A 13,121-nucleotide genomic window follows, 5' to 3' on the forward strand; every position below is an offset into this window, starting at 1 on the left:
GTTGCCTGCAGATGCCTCCTTGGCTGTCCCCAAACGGTATCAAACCAACACCCACGGGAAGCTGTAAGCATAGAGGACATGCCTGCACCCCATTGGACTTACCTGTGTGGGTTAAATCCGGGTTATTTGACAACCTATGGCGGTGATGGTTCTGCTCAGGCAGAGCAGTGCTGATGCTCCTCATAAAGCTGTCGCTGCTGTGAAGGTTCTAGGTGACATCACAAATCCCTATGGTTACATACACAACAAAGCTGGGTTGTTGTTGTTTACACTCTGCAAGGCCTGTGGAAGTGAGTGACATCATAGCACTGTAGTTCTGAGGGTTCAAGATGGATGCAACAATCTCCTGTTGCTTCTATGAAGGCCGTAATAGACGACATCACCAAACAGCTCCATAGTCACATACACAGCAAAGGAGAGATGTTGTTTACACCTAGTGATGTCAGTGGTATTGAGTGACATCACAGCACAGTGCTAAGGCTCCTGGGCCTGGACACAGCAGCGGCTGCAATATCTCAACGGAGAATACGTTTATATCTATGTGTGTGTGTGCGCATATATATATATATATATATATATATATATATATATATATATATTTCTCCGCCGAAATCACTTTTAAACCCATTTCCACCTTTTTTTCCCTTCTCTTCCTCTTACTTTTTTTTCAAGTTTTTTTACGTTTTTCTCCTTTTCGCCTCTTTTCTGGGCGTATTATTCTTCTTTTTCTTCTTTTTTTTCGTCTAATGCATACCCCATCAGTGCAGCAATGCTTATTCAATACTGCCAGCAGATGGAGACACTGGGGGATAATTTTCTAAGGATTTATACTGATTTTTCCTGTCTGAATTTGTCGCACAGAAAGTTGCAGGCCAAATATGTGTGACATTTCTGCGACTTTAGCTTCTAGAGCATTTTTACAACATTATACATAGGTGCTGAATACATAAAAAGCGACTGTTCAGCGACAGACAAGTCGCATCGGCTGAAAGTAGGCCAGAATGTCAGTCCATGTTGGAGCAGGTTTAGATACAGTCTAAAGCATAGATCTCAAAGTCTGTGCACAGAATTTAGCAAGGGCCTCGCACCTTCTGATGCATCAGGTAGGTGCACAATAGCATAGCCTAACCCTCTGTACTTTGGTCTATATTGATGCGGGACATAGACAGCCAGCTGATGACCAATCCATTAGTGCAATGGATGGCTGGAAGCATTTGTCTTTGCCTTTGCAATACCACAGAAGCAATGCATGGTCAATGTACAGCAATGACACACCTGTGTGAACAGCCAGGAGACCCCCCCCCCCCCCCCATGTTATGTTACATAGTTACATAGTTAGTACGGTCGAAAAAAGACATATGTCCATCAAGTTCAACCAGGGAATTAAGGGGTAGGGGTGTGGCGCGATATTGGGGAAGGGATGAGATTTTATATTTCTTCATAAGCATTAATCTTATTTTGTCAATTAGGAACATTCAGCACCCACCCGCTATCAAGGCAGCTGCCTATCATGTCATGCCCTACCTGCACAGGTGTGCTGGCTACTCAAATGATCCAATTAAGGAGGCCATTTAGTCAGCAGCAGCAGAAGTCCTGTGCCTGGACGCTCCAACAGGGGCCAGACACAAGCAGAAGCAGAAGCAGCAGAAGCAGCAGCAGCACCACCTTTTGTTTTTTGGCTGCAGCAGCAGCAAGGCCCACAGGGCTGGCTAGCTGGCTAGCCAGCAAGCAGGTAGCAATGAAAGTAGGAATCTTTCTTTTTAACCCTGTAAGGGGGTGGTGCACTGTACCCGAAGATACTGCCATATCGGGTCAATGCATAGGGCGACGGAAGCAAGCTTCGAAATCGGCCCCCGTTCTCAAAAATCCATTTAATATATGGTCCCCAGATAGGGGACGTATCAGATATTAAACTGATAAGAACAGACACTACACTTGATCTTAGCCAAAAGGCCGAGAAGCGATAACCGTGAAAGGGGCGGGCCCAACAAGGTCCCCTTCATGGGCACTATCACTGCTTGCTGTCAGGGAGGCTGCCAGACAATTTTCCATGCACACTCTGGGCTGGGGGGCAGTCAACCACCAGTACACACAGCAGAACCTAAACCCATACCATTATTGCTAAGCAGCAAGACAGGGGCCCATTGCACTCCCACGGGGCCTTTTTAAATGCAATCCATAACCCGGATTTGCCAGGAACCCTTCTTACTCCTCCTACTTGCATGTGACACTGGGCTTAGGATCTGCATAGGAAACACACACACAAGCACACACCTACCTTTGTTGCCTGCAGATGCCTCCTTGGCTGTCCCCAAACGGTATCAAACCAACACCCACGGGAAGCTGTAAGCATAGAGGACATGCCTGCACCCCATTGGACTTACCTGTGTGGGTTAAATCCGGGTTATTTGACAACCTATGGCGGTGATGGTTCTGCTCAGGCAGAGCAGTGCTGATGCTCCTCATAAAGCTGTCGCTGCTGTGAAGGTTCTAGGTGACATCACAAATCCCTATGGTTACATACACAACAAAGCTGGGTTGTTGTTGTTTACACTCTGCAAGGCCTGTGGAAGTGAGTGACATCATAGCACTGTAGTTCTGAGGGTTCAAGATGGATGCAACAATCTCCTGTTGCTTCTATGAAGGCCGTAATAGACGACATCACCAAACAGCTCCATAGTCACATACACAGCAAAGGAGAGATGTTGTTTACACCTAGTGATGTCAGTGGTATTGAGTGACATCACAGCACAGTGCTAAGGCTCCTGGGCCTGGACACAGCAGCGGCTGCAATATCTCAACGGAGAATACGTTTATATCTATGTGTGTGTGTGCGCATATATATATATATATATATATATATATATATATATATATATATATTTCTCCGCCGAAATCACTTTTAAACCCATTTCCACCTTTTTTTCCCTTCTCTTCCTCTTACTTTTTTTTCACGTTTTTTTACGTTTTTCTCCTTTTCGCCTCTTTTCTGGGCGTATTATTCTTCTTTTTCTTCTTTTTTTTCGTCTAATGCATACCCCATCAGTGCAGCAATGCTTATTCAATACTGCCAGCAGATGGAGACACTGGGGGATAATTTTCTAAGGATTTATACTGATTTTTCCTGTCTGAATTTGTCGCACAGAAAGTTGCAGGCCAAATATGTGTGACATTTCTGCGACTTTAGCTTCTAGAGCATTTTTACAACATTATACATAGGTGCTGAATACATAAAAAGCGACTGTTCAGCGACAGACAAGTCGCATCGGCTGAAAGTAGGCCAGAATGTCAGTCCATGTTGGAGCAGGTTTAGATACAGTCTAAAGCATAGATCTCAAAGTCTGTGCACAGAATTTAGCAAGGGCCTCGCACCTTCTGATGCATCAGGTAGGTGCACAATAGCATAGCCTAACCCTCTGTACTTTGGTCTATATTGATGCGGGACATAGACAGCCAGCTGATGACCAATCCATTAGTGCAATGGATGGCTGGAAGCATTTGTCTTTGCCTTTGCAATACCACAGAAGCAATGCATGGTCAATGTACAGCAATGACACACCTGTGTGAACAGCCAGGAGACCCCCCCCCCCCCATGTTATGTTACATAGTTACATAGTTAGTACGGTCGAAAAAAGACATATGTCCATCAAGTTCAACCAGGGAATTAAGGGGTAGGGGTGTGGCGCGATATTGGGGAAGGGATGAGATTTTATATTTCTTCATAAGCATTAATCTTATTTTGTCAATTAGGAACATTCAGCACCCACCCGCTATCAAGGCAGCTGCCTATCATGTCATGCCCTACCTGCACAGGTGTGCTGGCTACTCAAATGATCCAATTAAGGAGGCCATTTAGTCAGCAGCAGCAGAAGTCCTGTGCCTGGACGCTCCAACAGGGGCCAGACACAAGCAGAAGCAGAAGCAGCAGAAGCAGCAGCAGCACCACCTTTTGTTTTTTGGCTGCAGCAGCAGCAAGGCCCACAGGGCTGGCTAGCTGGCTAGCCAGCAAGCAGGTAGCAATGAAAGTAGGAATCTTTCTTTTTAACCCTGTAAGGGGGTGGTGCACTGTACCCGAAGATACTGCCATATCGGGTCAATGCATAGGGCGACGGAAGCAAGCTTCGAAATCGGCCCCCGTTCTCAAAAATCCATTTAATATATGGTCCCCAGATAGGGGACGTATCAGATATTAAACTGATAAGAACAGATAAGGTTTCAACAAAATTTTATTGAATAAATAAGAAACCATACAAAATTTAAAATGCAAAATATTAAAAGGTTCACAAAAGTTTTAAAATACAAATAATAAAACCAGTAATAAAAGGAGAAAAAATAAAAATGGCAGGATAAAACATTATACAAATGTCATAAAAACTGATTATATTGTTATTTCGTTCCATAGAGGCAGACACCACATGGATGCTGCCTCGCTGGCCCCCAACTGTTTCTTGTCTCTTAGGTAATAGTTGTACATCTCACTCAGGGCCAGCTTTATACAGTTTTTAACATCAATAAAATCATGTTTAAAAAGTAAGATGTTCCTAACTTTCCAGATGGCATTTTTAAAACAATTAATAATCATCCAGCAGATCATCTGCTGTTTAAAATTGGGGCAGTTAAAAAGACCGTAAAAGACACATTCGTGATTAAAATCTTTTAGGCCGCAGGCCCACTTCAAAAGTGGGCCTACCTTCCTCCAAAGCTCCCGTGCAAAAGGGCAGTTCCAAAATATGTGCAGCACCGTTTCGTCCACTCCGCAGCCATCTCTCGGGCACTTGGCTCTCGCCACCAGTCCTCGCCTGTGCTGGAACTCACGAGTAGGGAGGCACTGGTGGACGATTGCCCAGGCAAGATCCCTGTGTACATTCGCCAGAAACTTCCCGTACACGTTCCGCCATACCTTTTTGGATCTTGCCTGTGTGAAATTGGACACTGCCAGGGTAACCTCACTCCGCCTGAGGACCTTTGATACCTTTCTCTGGTCCCCCAGTATGTCAGGCTCCAAATCTTGGAGACCTAGGAGCCTGACTGTCTTTTCCAACACCACATAATGTTTTGGGGGACACAGAAGCACCGGAGCGTTCAGAGGGATGCACAACCATCTTTTAAAAACCATGCCCGCAGCGTACCTTAAAAAGCAGCTAAAAATGCCATCGGATTTAATAATTTTAAAACAGAAACAGAAATACTTTATGTAAAAGAAAGTAAAAAGGTTAGGAACATCTTTCCCGCCATTATCTTTACTTTTGTACATAAAATCACGCTTTAATTTCTCCATTTTTGAACCCCATAAAAAAGTAAAAACAATTCTAGTTACTTTTTTAATGTATAAAATAGATGGAGGAAATACCATGGCAATGTATAGCATAATAGGGAGTAAAACCATCTTTATTATTAAAATCTTCCCCTCCATGGTAAGGTTTCTAAGATTCCACATTAAAATCTTCTTCTCCATCTTAGCTATAGCTGAATCCCAGTTAGGGCTCCCATCATTGACCTGGTTAAAAACAATACCTAAAACTTTAATTTGATCCTGTTGCATTGTAACTCCTGGGGTGATGGATGAATCCCAGGAGCCAATATAAAAACAGTCACATTTATCTGTGTTTAGCTTAAAACCAGAGACCTCGCAGAAATAGCTGGTGTTCCTCAATGCCCCCCTCATGGATGGAGAGTCCGGGCACAGTATGGTGACATCATCCATGTACCCCAACACCTTTAGATGGGTCCCTCCTCCACCAGGTATCGGTACGCCTCTTACTACCCGGTCTTTTCTGAGGAGGGCCATCAGTGGTTCGATTGCGCAAATAAAAAGGAGTGGGGACAGGGGGCAGCCCTGTTTGACACCTGATAAAAGAGGAACACCGCTGGTTAAAAAGCCATTAACAGAGACTTGACTAAAACAGGATCGGTATAAAAGCATGATTCGGCTTAAAATCGTTTCAGGCACTGCCATCTTTTTAAGAACTAAAAACAGGTATTCATGGGAGACCCTATCAAAGGCTTTTTCAAAGTCTAAGGATAAAATTGCTACAGTTTGATTTCTATCCTTAAAATACCATAAAACATCTCTTAAAATATTTAGGGATTCAGCTATAGACCTTCCAGGTACCCCACAAACCTGATTTGGGTGAATTAATTTATGAATAAAAGGTTTAAAACGGACAGCTAATAACTTGGCTAAAACTTTATAATCGACATTTAAAAGTGTGATGGGGCGCCAATTTTTTAGCATATCCTTTTCACCCTTTTTAAAAAGTAATGATACAATCCCCCTCCTCCAGGAAGGGGGAAGTTCATTAACAATAAAAGTTTCTTTATACAATAAAACCATATCATCCTTTAAAATATCCCAAAAAGCTAAATAAAATTCGATGGGTAAACCATCTTCCCCAGGGGCCTTCCCACTAGAAAAACTTTTAAAAACAAATAAAAGTTCATCTAAGTTAAGATCACGGGATAAAACCTCCTGGTCTAAAACATCTAGCTTAAAATCAAGGGAATTAAGAACATGTTCTAAAAAGGATGGATTAAGATCTTTCTTATTAAAAAGAAGCTGGTAGAAGTTAAAAACTGCATCTAACATGCCTTTTGGAGTGGATTCACCCTCAAGGTTTTGGATGATATCCCTCCTATTCATCACTTTTTTAAAAAAGAAACGGGAACATTTCTCGCCCTCCTCCAGGTGCTGCACATGTGAGTTAAAAATGATTTGTTTCCCTTTCTTTTCTATGGCATGTTTTATTTCAGTTTTAAGGTTTAAAATATCATTTTCTACATCCATACCAGCTTCTTTCAATTTAAAAAGTACATTTAAACGCATGTTAAGAACATAAAACCACTGTTTTTCCATTTTTGCCTTCTTCTTACCTGCTTTGATAAAAAAAAATCTGATTTTAGATTTGGTGCCCTCCCACCAGTGCAGCATAGGCTCGTGGGGTTTTCTTTGTGATTGCCAGCATTGGTAGGTCCGCACAAACTCCTCTTTTATCTCAGGGTCCTCTAGGAGTGTGGTGTTTAATCTCCAGAGGCCCCTTTTTGCTTTTTGCTCCCCCTCTAGCTCCAGGCCCACCAAGAGGAGCTTATGATCAGAGAAGATATTCTGCTCGAGCGTGCATTTCAGGGGTTTAAAAGCTCTAGAGGAAAAAATAAAATCGATTCTGGAGCTCACTCTTCCATTGGACCATGTGGCGCCCGGGTCCTCCGGCAAGAGATCCTTCCAGCAATCTTTCAAATTAAAATCATCAATAAAATTTTTAAGCAGGTAAGAAGTGCGGTCTTTACGATTAATATCCCCACCCTGCCGGTGTTCCCCATCACGTATGCAGTTAAAATCACCTCCCACCAGCAGGGGGGAAGACCCAACACAAAACAGTGGTACAATTTCAAATAGTTCTGCCCGCTCCTGTTTATCAGGAGGGGCATACACATTTAAAACACGAATTAAAAGTCCATTAAAATATAGATGAATTAAAAGAGCTCTGCCAGGCACAATCTCAGTTACTGTATGAATAGAAAAGGACTGGCCTCGGCAGAGCAGCCCAACACCCACAGAACGACAGTCATTTGCACCGGACCATATGGATGGGCCCAGCTTCCAGTCTTCTTTTAAGTCTTTATAGTCCATTTTACTAGGGATTCCACATTCTTGTAGCAGGCAAAGGTCAAAGTCACATGTCTCTAGATAAGAAAATAAAGCAGCCCTGCGATCAGGGCTCTTTAAGGACCTCACATTGAGTGAGGCAATTTTTACAGGGATAGGCATAGTTTATGGAGAGTCCGTGCTTGGAGAATCAAAGTCAATAATAAGCTGCGTACCGTCATCCCCCGCCTGCGGGGTCATCAGCTCCTTGATGTTCTGAGGGTCGGAGCTTGAGATCGATGATGCCCCGACCCTGAGCTCGCTCTCGTCCGAACTACGGCACGCCGCTTTCCTTTGAATGTCTTCCTCTTCTTCTTCTCTTTGTCTTTTAAATGTCACACTGCTGTCCATATCCTCTGTGTTGCTCTCACTCGATGTAATCTCTGGCCCCCGGCTGATGGATCTGCGTCTTCTTTCATCTTTTGACGACTGGAACTGCTGCACAGGGGCCTGTGAGGCCTCTTTTCCGGAACCTTTGCCGCTACCTTGGGAAGTTTTCATCGCTTGTTCCCCAGCAAGCGTTGCTGAGGACTGTTGCTCCAACTTCCCCATCGATCGACGATGGCCAGTTTTACCCACCGGGTCCACTGCTGGCGGGGCAGCAAACCCTGGTTTGGTGCCACTTGTCTTCTTGGCCCTGTCCTGTATAGGCGGAGTAACAGGACCGGGCTCAGACCTGGCCACCTGGCTCCCCTTCCGGCGGGCTTTCACCGGGGCCTCTTCGTCCGGAGCAGGGCGACCCTGGGCCAAGCCAGTACCTGGCTTATGCTGCAATTTTGGGTCCACCTCTGCCCCCACCGAGGCCCGTCGGCTGCCACCCGCCACAGGTGAGCCCCCTTCAGAAGTTTTGGCGGGCTCTTGAGCCAGGTAGGAAGTCGATCGACGTCTTTCAATTTCCCGGGCAGTAAACTCGATCACCCGCCCGGGCTTCGTGGAATCCCCATGGCCTCCCCCTAGCACTACCACCGGTGGGCCCCCCGATGGAGCACCAGAGGTCTTGGGCCTGGACCCATCAGTACCTGCCATCTGGGGTTTGGGCATCTTAAAAAAGGACGTCTTTTGTCCTGTCCCCTCTTTGGGTGGGCCCAGCCTTGACCCACCCATCGTAGTTTTTGCTTTATGGGGACAGGAATTAAAATCGTGATTTTCCTCTCCGCAGAGGTTGCACCTTATCGTATGGCTACATCTTGAGGCTATGTGACCTTCTTGGCCACACCTATTGCAGCGAATCACACGCTCCGCGCCGCAGGTCTCCTGGGTGTGGCCAAACCTCAAGCAATTTCGGCAATACATAGGCATTTGAGGATAGAACAGGAAGCCCCGAACTCTCCCGATGGCAAAATTTGGGGGCGGATGGCAAAGACCCCCAATACCACCGGGATCCTTACGGAGCTTGACCCAGAACTTCCTCTTGCCGTTCCAGAACCGCACGGAGTTCAAGATTTTGTTTGCGAATCGCACCTCTTCGCAGTATCGTCGAAGAAAAGTGGCTATATCCTCCGTGGTCACATGAGGGCTGTGCATAGCCACCACCAACGGTATATGTTCCTCACCATAGAGGAACTGGAACGAAAGACCGTCGAGTCGATCGTCCCTCTGGTCCGCACCAGACAAGGTTGCATAGATGTTATCGCAACACGCCGTGGCCGTGAAGGTGACGGTATACAGGCCACGGCTTTCCTGGTCATTTAGACACAGGATGTCCTCCCTATTGAGGCGGAAGTAGTCAAGAAGAATCACCTCCGCAATGAAGCGGAGGTTCTTCAACTGACGATGGCTCTCCGACACCTCTATGCGGATGGTATTTCGCATCGACATTTCCCCAGAGGGGAAAGCCCAGGAGAACGGCATCTTCCACACCCAGGGACTAAGCCCCTTCCCCAATAGCAGCAGGGGCTCGGAATCCCGCTATAAAAGCTGAACCCTTACCCAAGGCAGAGGTCGGGGGTACCCTAGGTGCTTCCGAAGCTACAGGTAACGCTCAACGTACCGAAAATGCCTTCTGAGACACAAGGTCCCAGAGACAGGGGGATCGCAACCCGTTGTCTGTGGACTAAGCCCGCTCCCCAATAGCAGCAAGGGGGTGAAGTCCCTCCGTAAGGAGAGACAATCCCCCAAGGCCGAGAAGCGGGGTACCACAGACACCTTCCGACCAGACCAAATGCAGATACTACACTTGATCTTAGCCAAAAGGCCGAGAAGCGATAACCGTGAAAGGGGCGGGCCCAACAAGGTCCCCTTCATGGGCACTATCACTGCTTGCTGTCAGGGAGGCTGCCAGACAATTTTCCATGCACACTCTGGGCTGGGGGGCAGTCAACCACCAGTACACACAGCAGAACCTAAACCCATACCATTATTGCTAAGCAGCAAGACAGGGGCCCATTGCACTCCCACGGGGCCTTTTTAAATGCAATCCATAACCCGGATTTGCCAGGAACCCTTCTTACTCCTCCTACTTGCATGTGACACTGGGCTTAGGATCTGCATAGGAAACACACACACAAGCACACACCTACCTTTGTTGCCTGCAGATGCCTCCTTGGCTGTCCCCAAACGGTATCAAACCAACACCCACGGGAAGCTGTAAGCATAGAGGACATGCCTGCACCCCATTGGACTTACCTGTGTGGGTTAAATCCGGGTTATTTGACAACCTATGGCGGTGATGGTTCTGCTCAGGCAGAGCAGTGCTGATGCTCCTCATAAAGCTGTCGCTGCTGTGAAGGTTCTAGGTGACATCACAAATCCCTATGGTTACATACACAACAAAGCTGGGTTGTTGTTGTTTACACTCTGCAAGGCCTGTGGAAGTGAGTGACATCATAGCACTGTAGTTCTGAGGGTTCAAGATGGATGCAACAATCTCCTGTTGCTTCTATGAAGGCCGTAATAGACGACATCACCAAACAGCTCCATAGTCACATACACAGCAAAGGAGAGATGTTGTTTACACCTAGTGATGTCAGTGGTATTGAGTGACATCACAGCACAGTGCTAAGGCTCCTGGGCCTGGACACAGCAGCGGCTGCAATATCTCAACGGAGAATACGTTTATATCTATGTGTGTGTGTGCGCATATATATATATATATATATATATATATATATATATATATATATATACATATTTCTCCGCCGAAATCACTTTTAAACCCATTTCCACCTTTTTTTTCCCTTCTCTTCCTCTTACTTTTTTTTCACGTTTTTTTACGTTTTTCTCCTTTTCGCCTCTTTTCTGGGCGTATTATTCTTCTTTTTCTTCTTTTTTTTCGTCTAATGCATACCCCATCAGTGCAGCAATGCTTATTCAATACTGCCAGCAGATGGAGACACTGGGGGATAATTTTCTAAGGATTTATACTGATTTTTCCTGTCTGAATTTGTCGCACAGAAAGTTGCAGGCCAAATATGTGTGACATTTCTGCGACTTTAGCTTCTAGAGCATTTTTACAACATTATACATAGGTGCTGAATACATAAAAAGCGACTGTTCAGCGACAGACAAGTCGCATCGGCTGAAAGTAGGCCAGAATGTCAGTCCATGTTGGAGCAGGTTTAGATACAGTCTAAAGCATAGATCTCAAAGTCTGTGCACAGAATTTAGCAAGGGCCTCGCACCTTCTGATGCATCAGGTAGGTGCACAATAGCATAGCCTAACCCTCTGTACTTTGGTCTATATTGATGCGGGACATAGACAGCCAGCTGATGACCAATCCATTAGTGCAATGGATGGCTGGAAGCATTTGTCTTTGCCTTTGCAATACCACAGAAGCAATGCATGGTCAATGTACAGCAATGACACACCTGTGTGAACAGCCAGGAGACCCCCCCCCCCCATGTTATGTTACATAGTTACATAGTTAGTACGGTCGAAAAAAGACATATGTCCATCAAGTTCAACCAGGGAATTAAGGGGTAGGGGTGTGGCGCGATATTGGGGAAGGGATGAGATTTTATATTTCTTCATAAGCATTAATCTTATTTTGTCAATTAGGAACATTCAGCACCCACCCGCTATCAAGGCAGCTGCCTATCATGTCATGCCCTACCTGCACAGGTGTGCTGGCTACTCAAATGATCCAATTAAGGAGGCCATTTAGTCAGCAGCAGCAGAAGTCCTGTGCCTGGACGCTCCAACAGGGGCCAGACACAAGCAGAAGCAGAAGCAGCAGAAGCAGCAGCAGCACCACCTTTTGTTTTTTGGCTGCAGCAGCAGCAAGGCCCACAGGGCTGGCTAGCTGGCTAGCCAGCAAGCAGGTAGCAATGAAAGTAGGAATCTTTCTTTTTAACCCTGTAAGGGGGTGGTGCACTGTACCCGAAGATACTGCCATATCGGGTCAATGCATAGGGCGACGGAAGCAAGCTTCGAAATCGGCCCCCGTTCTCAAAAATCCATTTAATATATGGTCCCCAGATAGGGGACGTATCAGATATTAAACTGATAAGAACAGATTTTTTTTTTTTTTTTTTATCTAAAGCCGAGGAACGTGCTTTCGATTCACCCAAAGTGCAAGAAAAAGTGCAAACGTGTTACACTAAAAAAACGTGCACAAAGGATGCGGTCTATCGCAAGCCCTTCTCCGATAGGAGAGAGGCCCCCCAACAAACCTTACCCTTCGCCTCCGGACCAAAAGGTACCTGCGAGGTTCCAGGTTCGATGTCCCTTTTCGCCGAAGCTACTAGGGGACCACAAATGCTCCCGGCATCCCCCTTGGCGTTAGCCAAGGTATCTGCCCGCAGAGCCGATTACGGTAGGTACCCTGCAAAAGCAGGAGTACCCGGGGTGTTTGCAGGGAGGTGCGGAACCTAATGGCCACACACACCTCCCCTAGACCGCCAGGAGGGACACCCAGAAGGGCTACCGCATCCTGACCAATCCTGTGAACACACAACACGCAAAAAGTGACACAGTGAGACAAAAAAGAAATAAATAAGTGAATGTGTGCAGATATACTGCCCGGACATCCGGCCGGATCTATAAAAATTTCTCTGATCCTAGCCAGAAGGCCGGGAATCAAGAGGTGAGTGCCACAAGGTGAAGAGATTATGGTGCCCGTGCTTCAACTCAGTGAGTCTATCCTCCCAGTGAGTTTCGGCACCTCGGGGTCACCACTCCCCGAGGCACAAAAGTACCTCGGCTCTAGACCCTCTCAGCCTCATGGCGAGACCCGGAGGGAACAGGTCACATCGGGGCAGCCGTCGAGCTGATTCCTCAGAACCAGCCCCGGAAAGCCCTGGTACACCTGCATCCTCCATGCAGCACCCATCCCCACCAGCATGAAAAACTGATAAGAACAGATACTACACTTGATCTTAGCCAAAAGGCCGAGAAGCGATAACCGTGAAAGGGGCGGGCCCAACAAGGTCCCCTTCATGGGCACTATCACTGCTTGCTGTCAGGGAGGCTGCCAGACAATTTTCCATGCACACTCTGGGCTGGGGGGCAGTCAACCACCAGTACACACAGCAGAACCTA

General features: G+C 46.4%; 3 non-coding genes and 2 pseudogenes across 3 annotated transcripts; all 5 read right to left on the reverse strand.

The window, feature by feature from the left end:
- Window positions 1-1,774: 1,774 nt before the first annotated feature.
- LOC130325082 (U2 spliceosomal RNA) lies at window positions 1,775-1,965 on the reverse strand. Its single transcript, XR_008869962.1, has one exon. It is a non-coding gene; the product is annotated as a U2 spliceosomal RNA (small nuclear RNA).
- Window positions 1,966-4,055: 2,090 nt separating this feature from the next.
- LOC130325089 (U2 spliceosomal RNA) lies at window positions 4,056-4,241 on the reverse strand. Its single transcript, XR_008869968.1, has one exon. It is a non-coding gene; the product is annotated as a U2 spliceosomal RNA (small nuclear RNA).
- Window positions 4,242-9,630: 5,389 nt separating this feature from the next.
- On the reverse strand, window positions 9,631-9,848 carry LOC130325117 (U2 spliceosomal RNA; annotated as a pseudogene).
- Window positions 9,849-11,944: 2,096 nt separating this feature from the next.
- LOC130325102 (U2 spliceosomal RNA) lies at window positions 11,945-12,128 on the reverse strand. The gene has a single exon (XR_008869979.1). It is a non-coding gene; the product is annotated as a U2 spliceosomal RNA (small nuclear RNA).
- A 693-nt stretch (window positions 12,129-12,821) lies between these two features.
- On the reverse strand, window positions 12,822-12,982 carry LOC130325113 (U2 spliceosomal RNA; annotated as a pseudogene).
- Between the last annotated feature and the right edge of the window lie 139 nt (window positions 12,983-13,121).

The sequence above is a fragment of the Hyla sarda genome, unplaced genomic scaffold (genome assembly GCF_029499605.1).
Source record: "Hyla sarda isolate aHylSar1 unplaced genomic scaffold, aHylSar1.hap1 scaffold_270, whole genome shotgun sequence".
Lineage (NCBI taxonomy): Eukaryota > Metazoa > Chordata > Amphibia > Anura > Hylidae > Hyla > Hyla sarda.